This window comes from Mustelus asterias, chromosome 12, assembly GCF_964213995.1.
Source record: "Mustelus asterias chromosome 12, sMusAst1.hap1.1, whole genome shotgun sequence".
In the NCBI taxonomy this organism is placed as follows: Eukaryota; Metazoa; Chordata; class Chondrichthyes; order Carcharhiniformes; family Triakidae; genus Mustelus; species Mustelus asterias.
In genome coordinates, this window is record NC_135812.1 from 36,654,172 (window position 1) to 36,667,569 (window position 13,398).

Genomic DNA, 13,398 nt, shown 5'->3' on the forward strand with positions numbered 1-13,398 from the left:
ATTGAGTTGTGGCATTCCGGAAATTTCTGGACCGATTGACTTTGTAAATAGACTTTCCTTTGATGCCCCTAATGTGATATGTGCCTATTTATAATGATGTTTCTTTTTTGTTTTCATTCATTGGTGGACTCAAGGATTAGGGGGAAGGAGGCAATGTGGCCCCTTTAAGGGACGATTCTTTGCGGGCCATGGGATCAGGCCTGATCCTATGGAGCAGCCGTGCAAGAAGTTGGACTAATTGGTAGCGAAGGCACGTGTTCTGGAATGGGGAGGACTTTCAGTTGGAGCCAGGGAGGAGGAGAGAGTAACCCTGTTCATATGTTTTGTCAGACCCTTATATTGTATATAGTTACATTCGTTTAATAAACCCTTTATTGCTGGAGCCATATCAAGTCGTCTCCAGTTACTGCAATTATCTCGCACGTCTGTGCAAGTTGTCTAGGAAGTTGCCATGATGCTTTCGTTCTGAGGCAGTCAAGTCTTCCATAGGCCTTTACACCTCAAGCAGAGTTAGCAGATGGCTCCTTGGAAACAATGTGTTAACAGGTGTTAATGAGACCTGCGGGTATACCTACCACTAGTACAACAGCGTCTACTTATTTCACATAGCGTCTTTAATATAATAAAACATCCCACTTCATAAGACCACAATAACACAAAATATGACATTGAGCCACATAAGTAGATATTAGGTCAGATGACCAAAATCTTGGTCAAAGAGGTAGGTTTTAACAAAGTCTTAAAGGAGGAAAGTGAGATGGAGAAGCAAAGATCATATGGCAGGAATTCCAGAATTTAGGGTCTCCCAATGCTAGAGTGATTAAAATTGGGGAGCTTAAGAGGCCAGAATTAGATAGCTCTAACCTCCAACGTTGGGGTGAACCGCTGCAGATTCCTGCTGCAGTGTCTGGAAGATCTAGATGCTAGGCTTCTGGAGCTGAACTCCTGCTTGTTTGTTATAGGGGCTGGATGAAAGAAACAGGAAGGGATGAGACCATCGAGGGATTTGAAAGTAAAGGTGAGGGGGACAATTTTCCCAAACAGAAACTAAGTGCCCAACAGGCGGGAGGCAGATGGCCCTTCCCATTTTTTGGGTGTATTTAGTTGGATTTCCGGTATTCTGTGCTTTACAGAGTCCGCTGGGGAATTCATACTAGTAAGGGTGGCGGGGGTGGGGGGGGGGGGGGGGGGGGGAGAGGGGGCTAATCCTGCCTGAGAGGCAAGCATCAGCATGCTGAGGAGGCCATTGTGCGTGCACTGATCTGTCAGTATAGGGATCAGCGCATGTGCACTGGTCCCCCCCTCGCCAGTCTCCTGATGTCGTCCTGACCACCCCCTGCCTCCCACCTCCACGGCCAGCTCCAATCCCCCATTCCTCCTTCCCCCACCAATCCCAAATGCAGAGTGCGTAGTGATCCCCCTATCACCACCGATCCCACCCATTGGCACCATCCGGTGCCCAGTGGACAGTGCCAGGGTGCCACGCTGGCAGTACCAGGGTGCTTGGTGGGCATGCCAAGCTGGCACTGCCTAAGGGGCACCCCCCTCTGCTCCCAACCTCCCGGGGGGACTCAATGTCCCCACCAGCGAGGTCATCATGTCTGGTCCTTGTTGATGGGGACCAGCTTTAATCACCGCTGGTGGGAACCTCTCCCAGTAGGAGGGGAGGGGGAAACATTAGTGAGCCCGGACAATACCATACCAGGTTCACTAATGACATTGAAATTAAGATTTAAATATGGTAATCAGCCTGACACTAATTTCTGATGCAAGGCTGATTATGTTTAAAAAAATGGCCTGGACAATCCCAATTGGCTGGACACTAATCACGAATCCCGCTACAGACCCCTGCTGACATTTCTCAGCCCACTGCACTACTTGATCGGTGCAACTGTCCAGGACGATTGAGCCTGAAAAGATTAAAATCAAGATGATACTTGACAGGGAGCCAATGTCGTTTAGAGAGCATGTGGGTGAAAGGTGAATGAGGCTTGGTGCGAGTAAGACACATGCAGCAGAGGTTTGGATGTCCTCAAGTTTATGGAGGTAGATTGTGGGAGACAAACCAGGAATGCATTGGAATAGTCAGGTTTACAAGTAATAAAAGCATGAATTAATGTTTAACAACAGGTGAGGTGAGATAGACGCGAAGTTGGATGATGTTACAGAGATAGAAATAGGTGGTCTTACTGATGGTGCAAATGTGTGCTTGGAAACTCATCTCAGGGTCAAATAAGACACCAAAATTGAAAACAGATTGTTTTAAACTCAGACTGTTGACAGGGAGAGGGATGGAGTTGTTAGCTGGAGAACAGAGTTTGGCATATGGACTAAAAACAAAGGCTTCAGTTTTTCCAGTATTTAATTGAAGGAAATTTCTGCTCATCTATTTTAAAAACTACATCAAAGCATTCAGCCGCATTGTGGTGAGAAAAACATTTACTTTATCCTCAGCTCATATTTTATTTGCTTTCAGCCAATGTGAAACATATATTTGTAATTAAACCGATCCATTTTGTTTGGGTGAAATTCTTCCATTGCCCCAAATGTGTCTTCAGTGCATATTTTTCAATTTCATACTGTGCTGACTCATTGCATACTTGACCATGATATGCACACAGAAAATTCTTTCAAGTTGCTCAAGCTACCTCAAAATCAACTTCCGGCGTTCTAAAAAATGTGTCACAATGTTCTTCAGTCCTTAATTTCTCAAATGAAATATAGAAGAAAATGTTATCTCAGGCTTGTGTATTGTGTATTGCACTGAGAAAAACCTGCCATGTGGATTCACAGCAGGCAGCAATTATTGAACTAACTTTATTTCCACCATAATAACATGGAGGGCAGCAGAGAGAACAATATAACAAAATGCTCATATCTTGCAATACCTTTATCTGTGACATGATGCATGCTACATCACATATCTCTGGCAAACATCCAAACACAGTAAGAAGTCTAACAACACCAGGTTAAAGTCCAACAGGTTTATTTGGTAACAAAATAAACCTATTGGACTTTAACCTGGTGTTGTTAGACTACTTAATGTGTTTACCCCAGTCCAACACCAGCATCTCCACATCAAAACATCCAAAGAGACATCCAATAAATCTGTGACAGACACTTTTTACAAAACCTGAAACTTAGATACATTTAATATATCCTGTGCCTGAAACAATATATCCTCCACGTACAATAAATACTTGGCATATCCCACAATTATGATAGCAAAATGATTTACCATATTTACTTCAGATGTATATCATCTGCAATAACGACATGGATATGTCCCACAGTGTAAATGTTATAAGTTACCTCCTTTGCCATAGATTTGTTACATCCTGCTTCCCAATAGCTCTTGACTTTAGATGGCTCACACAGTAACAATTAAACAATTCATGTTTATCCCTGGCAGTCACTTCAACAAAAGGGAAATTTGTATTTGTGTTGGAGTACAGCTGAATCCTCTAGATCTCTGGGAAGTGATTGTTTCTCAGGACAAACTGAAAGAGGAGATGGGTTCCTGTAGTGATCATGGAGCAATCTCCTTGAGGCAATAAAATAAGTTCTGAGTGTTACTGAAGATGGCTGGAGTTCAATTTAAATATGAGCTAGTTTTCTACACATAACTTTAGAATTTAGCCAAGATTATTCATCAATTGATCTTTATTTTAGTGAGACAAATTTGTTTTACCCACAGCTTGCTTTGAACTTCCCTTTCCAAATGGATTTTGCTTTTATCATAGAGGTGGCCACTGGATTGAAGAAACTCTTGGGGATTTTCTATTTTTTCAATCCTTCAAATGGCCTCAGTACCAGAATCACTTTTTCTTTGACTTATACATAAATATACATAAATATGAGGTCAGATCAAAACAAGACACAATTGTTGCATTGATCAATCAAAAAGTCCCAAAGAACATATTGCACCCTCCCCTCACCCCTCCATTCTCCATCCCACAGAAAAATACATATTTTTCAGCAGTTAAAAGAGCAACTTACAGAAACAACATTGCTTGGCTCATCTCATCTGGTGAACCAAAAGGAATGTCAAATTGTCCATAGCAACCCCAGATTTGAGAAGTAAAAATCAATAAGAGCTCTGATTTCTGATCATTGTCCTGTAATTCCTGTTGGAAAGTACAAGATTGTGAACATTAGGTGACAATAACACTGTGGTAATTTCCATGTTGAAAAGTTGAACATCCTGCTCACACTGAATGAGGAGTAAAGGTGTTTTACTGCGATTTCATACAGCCTTGGTGAGACCACACTTGGAATGTTGTGTGCAGTTTTAGTTTCCTACATAAGGAAAGATATACTTGCCATGGGAGTACAACAAAGGTTCACCAGATTAATTCCTGGGATGGAAGCATTGTCCTATGAGGAAAGATTAAATAAACTTGGCTTTTATGCATGGGAGTTTAGAAGAATGAGTGGTGATCTCATTCAAACATACAAAATTCTTACATGGCTTGACAGAGTGGAGAAAAGAAGGATGTTTCTATAGCTGTGAGGTCTAGAACCAGGGGACGCAATCTCAGAGTAAGGTGCAGGCCATTGAGGGCTTCACTCGAAGGGAGGGGAATCTTTGGAATTCTCTGGCCCAGAAGGCTGTGGAGACTCAGTTGCTCAGTAGGTTCAAGGCCGAGATTGATAGATCTCTAGATATTAAAAACATCAAGGCATATGAGGATTGCGGGAAAATGGTGTTGAAGTAGAAAATCAGCCATGATCTCACTGAATGGCAGAGCAGGCTCAAAATGCTGAAAGGCTAACTCCTGCTCCTAATTCTTATTTTTATATGTTTATGTTCCCAACCTTATTTTGCTTTTCAACTGTTCTTAATATCCTAATTTATTTTTGTGTAAATATTTATTGTTGGCTGCAATTCAAGATGAATGCTGATTTCTGTTAGCCTGGTTCTGTTTCTAAAAGGTAAAGGAAATGATTTGGATTCAACAGGCTGACATCAAATGATATCCATTTGAGTTTGGGTTTATTTCAAACAAAAAATAGTTTGTTATACTAATGATTACAGGATACAGCCTCACTGGTTTCTGTCATAGGGTCATAGACTTGAAATGTTAATCTAACCTTTTTTTTTCCCCCACATATGCTGCCAGATTTACCAAGCGTTTCCTGTACTTTCTGTTTGTATTTCAATTTCTACTGTCTGCAATATTTTATTTTTGTTTTATTGTTTGATTTACTGCTACTTCCCTTTCAGGAATATCTGTGTTGAGGAATTATATTATTTTCTTTGATATGATTTTTGTTTTGTCTTTTTTATTCAATGACATTGTTATCCATTTCCCTTTTTATGTTGGATAATGCATTTGCTAAAATTTGCTTCCGCACCACAACTCTTTTCTCTGGAACTGTCTTCAATTCCAGTTCATTCTGCAGTGGTTTTAGCCTTAATTCCATCTCTCTTGTTTCGACCTTCTTCTCAGCCAGCCTGCAACAAAAACTATTTTCTTCCCTGTAAGTGATATGGATCACAAGATTCAACATGTCTAGGATACTTTCCTGATCATTCTTTCCCTTTCCTTTTTTCTGACACAACCTTCCTGTCCAATCTCACCTTTGTCCTATTTTCACTATCTTCTCCAACCTTCCTTTTTTGACTCCAATCAATCTGTGTTCAGCAAAAGCTGCAACTTCACCCTCATATTTCTTAGAACAATACATTTTGGAAGAAAAATGTATCTTAGTCATGATAATGTGTAAGGATTAATTATGTGTATTGTGTAACATTAATTAATGATATCCTGGTAAAGGAACCTCTAGGCAAGAGTGATCAAAATATGATGGAATTTCACATCCAGATTGAGGGTGAGAAGTATATTTTTGAAATATAATTTTGAAACTACTGCCCGAAACTTAAATAAAGGCAATTTCAAAGATATGAAGACAAAGTTGTCTGCAGTGGACTTGGAAAATAGGTTAAAAGGTAAGGTGGTAGATAAGCAGTGATAGATATTTAATGAAGTATTTCAAAACTCTCAACAAATATGCATTCCATTGAGAAAGACTTGAAAAATCCACAGCTAACTAAAGTTAAAAGTTTATTTATTACTGTCACAAGTAGGCTTGCATTAACACTGCAATGAAGTTACTGTAAAAATTCCCTAGTTGTCACACTCTGGCGCCTCTTCGGGTACAGAGGGCGAATTTAGCGTGGCCAATGCACCTAACAAGCACGTCATTTGGACTGTGGGAGGAAACTGGAGCACCCAAGGGAATCCACGTAGATATGGGGAGAACGTGCAGACTCCACACATACAGTGACCCAAGCCTGAATCGAACCCATGTCCCTGGCGTTGCGAGGCAGCAGGGCTAATCACTGTGCCACCTTGCCACCGACACTAATGAAGTTAAGGATGGTGTCAAATTGCAGGAAAATACATAGAATACTGCAAAGTTTAGTGGCAGGTTAGAAGATTGAGCACATAATAGAAACCAGGAAAGGTTGATTTTTAAAAAGTAGCAAAGAGGGATAGATTAGAATATGAGACCAAGCTGGCAAGAAATATAAAAAACAAACAGTAGCAGCTCCTACAAGTGTATGAAAAGGAATAGTAAACATAAGAACTAAGAGCAGAAGTTGACCATTCAACCTGTTGAGCCAGCTTTGCAATTTAATACAATCATTACTGACCTGTGACATCAATTCCAGAGTACCTAGGAGACTAAAAATCTGATTTTCTCAATCTTAAATATATTCAATGAGTGAACATCTACAACCCCTTGGGGAAGAGAATTCCAAAGATTCACAACTCTTTTTGTCAAGAAATTTCTCCTCATCTCAGTCCTAAATGATTGTCTTCCTGACCTAAGATGGTGCCTGTCAATGAGGCTTCTGAACACAAAGGCTTTTGTTGCTAAAGCAACAAATAATGAGATATACAAATAGCGTCTGACAGAATAACTATGCTACTTCACACTACTCCTCCCTGGCTTCAACTGGTGATTCTCCCTGACCTGGGATACACACCTCACACTTGCAATAAAGTCCAACATGCATTTATCTTCATAATTGATTGCCGTCCCAGCATGCTAACATCTGTGTTCCTTGTACAAGTATACCCAAGTCTCTTTGAACATCAACATTTATAAATTTCAATTTTTTGACAAATGTTTTCTTTTCTATTCTAATGACCAAAGTGAATAACCTCACACTTTCTCATATTGTATTCCATTTGATTTACACCAACACTCTGGTGGGGTGGGGCCTGACAGAGCTGGCAAGGCCGACTGCATAGAGATTGGGACACCATCTTTAAAGAGCACCCCAATCTGCATTTAAAATCAGTTCGCCCAACCCAGAAGGATAGGTAGGACCACCCCCACAAGCTTCGCCCCCATCCACCCACCCCCGACCATGGGGACACCCTCTCCCCTCTCTCCCCACCTGTGTTGTCGCTCCCCCCCCCCTGACACAACCGACCATACATAAAGGGGACCCCCCCAAATGGAGGAGCATTACCCTTCCTGGCAGCGCCCTCTGGCGCTGCCCCAACACCGCCAGGAGGCACTTCCAGGGTGCCAGGGGCAAGCCCAGCCCTGGTCCTCAACTTGCAAAGCCTTGAGAACCTCCACACCCCCTGGTGTGATCATTGTGACTGGTTTTCACTTTTGTAAACATGTTGTGATTCCTGCCAGTGTGATGTCATGGCACCGGGGGCGGGGAGGATCCAACATGGGCAGGAGTTACTGTGTACAGCCATTTAATTACATGTAAAAGTATGTAAATTCATGGAAATCAGATTCACGCTCTTTATAAGCATGATCCTGATCATTTAACTGGTGGAGGATGGGGTAAATCTTAAGCTGTGATCTTGCTGGTGCAAATCCTGTTATTGCTCGCTCACGAGATTTATACTCTAGTATTTGTGTTCACAATTACAATTAGAAGTAGAATTAAAATTCTAATGATAACCATGAAGCCATTGTTGATCATTGTAACAACCCATCTGGTTCATTAATGTCCTTCAGGGAAGGAAATCTGCCAGCCTTACCTGATCTGGCCTACATGTGACTCCAGATCCAATGCAATGTGGTTAACTCTTAAATGAACTCTGAAAAGGCTCAGCAAGCCACTCAGTTGTATCAGCCCTCTGGAAAGTCAATAAAAAGGAATTAAACAGAACAACTGGCATTAACCTAAGCACTGGAAATAATAACAGAAAACTTAGCCCTGTTAAACCTACAAATCCTCCTTACTAATATCTGGGGGCTTGTGCCAGAATTGGGAAGATGGTTCCCAGACTAGTAAAGCAACAGCCTGACATAGTTATACTCATGATATCATACCATATAGATAAAACCCCATCATTATCCCTGGGTATGAGGTGGCAGCGGCACAATGATATACGGTCCGGAGGGAATTACCCTGGGGGTCCTCAACATTGACTCTGGACCATGTGAAATCTCATGGAATCAGGCCAAAAATGGTTGAACCACTTATCCCCTTCCCCCTGCCCTCTGCTAATGAATCAATACTTCTCCATGTTGAAATTGGAAGAAACACTGAGGATGGCAAGGATGCAGAATGTACTCTGGAGAGTCCGCACAGTTCTTGTGGAAACAAACTTTCATCTTCACATTGAGGATATACTCTCTTTTGTTGTATGGCTACACCGTGCAAACTGGGATAGATTTTGAATAGATCTAGCAACTCAAGACTAGGCAACCAGGAGATGCTGTGAGTCATCAGCAGTAGCAAAATTGTACTTAACCACAATCTGTAACTCATGGACCGGCATGTCCATGCTCAACCTTTACCAGAGGAACAACTATGATTCAATTAAGGGTGCAATCGAGCATGCCAGGAGTAGCACCAGGCATGCCTAAAAATAAGGTGTCTACCTGGTAAAGCTACTACAGGACTACTTGCATGCCAAACAACATAATCACCAAACGATGGAGCTAAGCAATTTGACAAGCAACAGCTCAGATCGAAGCTCTGCAGTTCTACCACCTTCAGTCATGAATTAAATAACTCACTAAAAAATGAGGCTTCACAAATATCCCCATCCTCAATGATGGGGGAGCTCAGTAGTTCATGCAGAAGATAAGACTGAAGAATTTGCAACAATATACAGCCAGAGGCACCAAGGGCCTAATCCATTTCATTCTTCTTCGGAGGTCCTCAGCACCACAGATGCCACTTTTCTGCCAATTCGGTTCACTCTACCTGATATAAACAAAGGGGTGATATGATTTGATTTATTATTGTCACATGTATTAGTATACAGTGAAAAGTATTGTTTCTTGGGCGCTATACAGGCAAAGCATACCGTACATAGGGAAGAAAAGGGGAGAGTGCAGAATGTAGTGTTACAGTCATAGCTAGGGTGTGGAGAAAGGTCAACTTAATGCGAGGTAGGTCCATTCAAAGGTCTGATGGCAGCAGGGAAGAAGCTGTTTTTGAGTTGGTTGGTATGTGATCTCAGACTTTTGTGTCCTTTTCTCTGATGGAAGAAGGTGGAAGAGAGTATGTCAGGGGTGCGTGGATCCTTAATTATGCTGGCTGCTTTTCTGAGGCAGCGGGAAGTGTAGACAGTGTCAATGGATGGGAGGCTGCTTTGAGTGATGGACTGGGCTTCATCATGACCCTTTTTAGTCTATTGTGGTCTTGGACAAAGCAGGAGCCATACCAAACTGTGATACAACCAGCGTCACCAACAGTGCTATCAAGTGGCATTTGCTTATGACCTGCTCACAGATATTAAGCTTAGGTTCCAATAGGGTCACTCTGCTCCTGCGGGGGGTGGACGGGGTGGGGAGGGTTGGGGGGAGGAGGGGGCATGTCCAGGGCCAGGGGTTCATTTAATTTCTGTTAGGGGGAGGCCATTTCCGTGGAGGGGGGTGTTGGGGAAACAGGAGATCTTTCGGTATATGGGGAAATCGGGCGCATATGCACTGGTGCCTTGAGCAGTCTTCTGCTGGCCTCCTTGGCAAAATTAGGCCCTGCCCATCCCCCTACTGGCATCAATCTCTTGATGGCCTCTGTATTGCACAGAATGCCGTAAATTATCAAAACTCGTTGAAAAAACGGGCGCGAAGACCAACAGTTTTCTCACCCGTTATACACTTAGAATTTTTTTTCGGACAATTCCACCTTATATCTTTTCTTTCTGTTAAAACCCACAAACCCTAAAATACTTAGGACATTACAGAAAGAAAATTGACAGTGAGTTGGGATTGTGTTTCATCGAGAACACCAAGAAAAGAACCTAAGGTAGAAAAAACAATTGTGGGTCCTCACACTTCGAATATTAGAAAGCTGGGGGAAAATCAACAACAGGATTGAAGATTAAAGTGCCAGTGAAGAACGTCTCAAGTAAGAAAAGGCTCTCTGTGTGGTTTCAAAAGAGGGTTTTTTTCCAACCTGAGAAGGCTGAGACTCCAGCCAGTATCTGGCATATATGAGAACTGTAGATGCTCTGCTGTATTCTGCTCTGCTGGGATCGTTTTTTTTTAATACATCAAGTCAACAGTCTCCAGGGTAAAAAGTGGAGTACTGGAAGATAGTAAATAAGAAAAATGGACTGAGCAGGTTTGAGTTGCTAGTGCCTGCAAGAGAAATGGCAGACCAATTAGGTTCCATGGGCCCTTTCAATGAAGAAAATGAATCATGGAGTTCCTATGTAGACTGTTTTCAGGACTTTGTACGAATGAATATAATTGCAAATGAGTTGCTCATACCAGTTTTTTCCCAGTACAGTAGGATTAAGACCTTCAATTTGCTCCGGAACTCGGTTCATCCAGAAAAGCCAGGAATCAAACTTTAAATAAGTTGACAAAGATCCTTGAAGGACATTAGTCTCCAGAGCCATTGATCATCACAGAATGGTTCAGGTTCCACTGAACTAATCAACTGGAAGGCGAAAGCATTGTTCAGTTTGTGGCAACCATAAAAACACTGGCACAACATTGTGAGGTTGGCGAGTCATTTGAAGATTCCCTTTGAGATTGACTAGTTTGTGGTCTCCAAAATGAAGCTATCCAAAGAAGATTGCTTACTGAACATACTTTGACTTTAAAGACAGCAGTAGAAACACAGTGTCAATAGAACTAGCTGCTAAAGTGGCTTCAGAATTTGGTGCAGGAATGAACATCTAATAGTTAGGAACTGCCCTTAAGAAGTCAAAAAAACAACAAGCATGTCACAGGTGTGCCAAAATGGGCCACTGAACGATTGAATGCTGGAGCAAGAATAGTTAATGCAAGAAATGTGGCAAAATGGGTCACATTCCAAAAGCTTGTTGGGCAAGACCAGCTTCCCTTGAGAAGAATATTCAGAAGAAGAAAAATCTGGGTGCCTTCAAGAAAAAGTTGCATTCTACAAAAACAATTTACGACATGGAAGAATTGCGACTGTGAAGAAGAGAATGTTCAGAGATATGATGAAGAGTTCCGATTGAACTTTTTATAATCACATTGATTGTGGGTGATTCCAAAGTTAAGTGAACAACGTATTTGGATGAAGATTGATACTGCTACTGCTGTATCTTTAGTTCCTGAGACAACATACCAACAAAAACTGAAACATCTTCCTTTAAAACCAGCTGATGTGGCTTTAAGGACACACATGAAAGAGATCATGCTATTAAAAGTTTATATCATGGTCAACGTGGAGTTGAGTGGACAAACAGTGGAGATGTTCTCCTTGTGGACCATGGTAATTTTTCAGACTTTGGAATAACATAGTTGGAGAAGATCAAGCTTAATTGGAGTGCTGTCAACAGATCAGTCAATGCCATAACAGACGTACAACACTGTCTGGGTAAATATAAAAGTGTTTATGAAGAAACACTTGACCCAATAAAGGGAATTTAATTGAAACTTAAGATAAAGCCTAATAGTCAACCAAAAAGTCTCAAAGCATAGGCAATTCATCCCAAGGTCAAAGAAGAAATAGTACAACTTGTTGACACTGGTGTGTTAGAGCCGGTTGAAATGAGTGATTGGACTACTGCCATTGTACCTGTCATGAAACCAAATGGTTCAATTCATATTTGTGATGATTTTAAAACAATCACAAATCCAGTTTTGTGTGCTGATCGATATCCGCTTCCCTTAATTGAAGATTTGTTTGCTGAGTTATCAGGTGAGTGGAAATTCAGTAAGATTTATCTTTCACAAGCATATTTACAGATGAATGTAGCCACTGAATCTCAGCCATTGCTTACCATCCTTACTCATTTTGTTATTAAAGATTGCCTTTTGGAGTAACATCCATGCCAATCCCATTTCAAAGATTAATGGATCAGATTTTAAGTGGTTTCTCTGGTACACAATGTTACCTGGATGATATTCTGATTACAGGGTCCAGTCAACAAGAACATTTGAATCATTTAGAAGGACATTGGAATATCTTCAAGCATATGGTCTGCATATCAAGAAAGAAAAGTGTGGCTTTTTCCAGTCCAATACTTGGGTCATATTACTGTTAGTAAAGGTCTAAATAAAGCACTTAAAAAGACGGATGCTATTTTAAAAGCACCAAATTTGTTCTGAACTTAGCTACAAAATTGAAGCCATTGCATTATTTACTATATGTGAAACAGTCATGCGACTGGACAATAGGCTGTAAGAAAACATATGAGGATGTCAAAGATGCTTTGCAGTAGTCTGAATTATTGGTTCATTGTAATCCAAAGCTACCATTACAGCTTGCATGCGATGCATCACTTTATGGAGTAGGGGAAGTAGTTTCACACATTATGCCTTCGGAAGAAGAACAACCAATAGCTTTTGCTGTGCATACTCTGACTAATGCTGAATCTAATTATGTTCAGCTAGAAAAAGAAGCACTAAATGTAATTTTTGGTGTACAAAAGTTTCATCTTTATTTATATGGTCATCATTTCACATTATTGACTGATCATTGACCCTTAGCTACTATTATTGGGCCAAAAAAAGGCATACCACTGTTAGCTGCTAGTCAATTGCAAAGATGGTCACTGATCTTATCTGCACATTCATATGACAGAAAATATCATAGAAACAGAGAAGATAGGATGAGACCATTTGGCCCTTCGAGCCTGCTCCGCCATTCATCACGATCATGGCTGATCGTCCAACTCAATAGCCTAATTTTGCTTTCTCCTCATAACCTTTGATCCCATCTGCCCCAAGTGCAATATCTAGCCACCTCTTGAATATGTTCAATGTTTTGGCATCAACTACTTCCTGTGGTAATGAATTCCACAGGCTCACCACTCTTTGGGTGAAGAAATGTCTCCTCATCTCGTCAGAGTGCCATGCTGATGCTGATGCATTATCATGCGTACCGACTGAGTAGATCCTACCAATTAGTTTTGCTAATATTCTTTATTTTATTTTGGTAGATCATTTGGCTGTGACAGCTTCTCAAATTCAGAGACA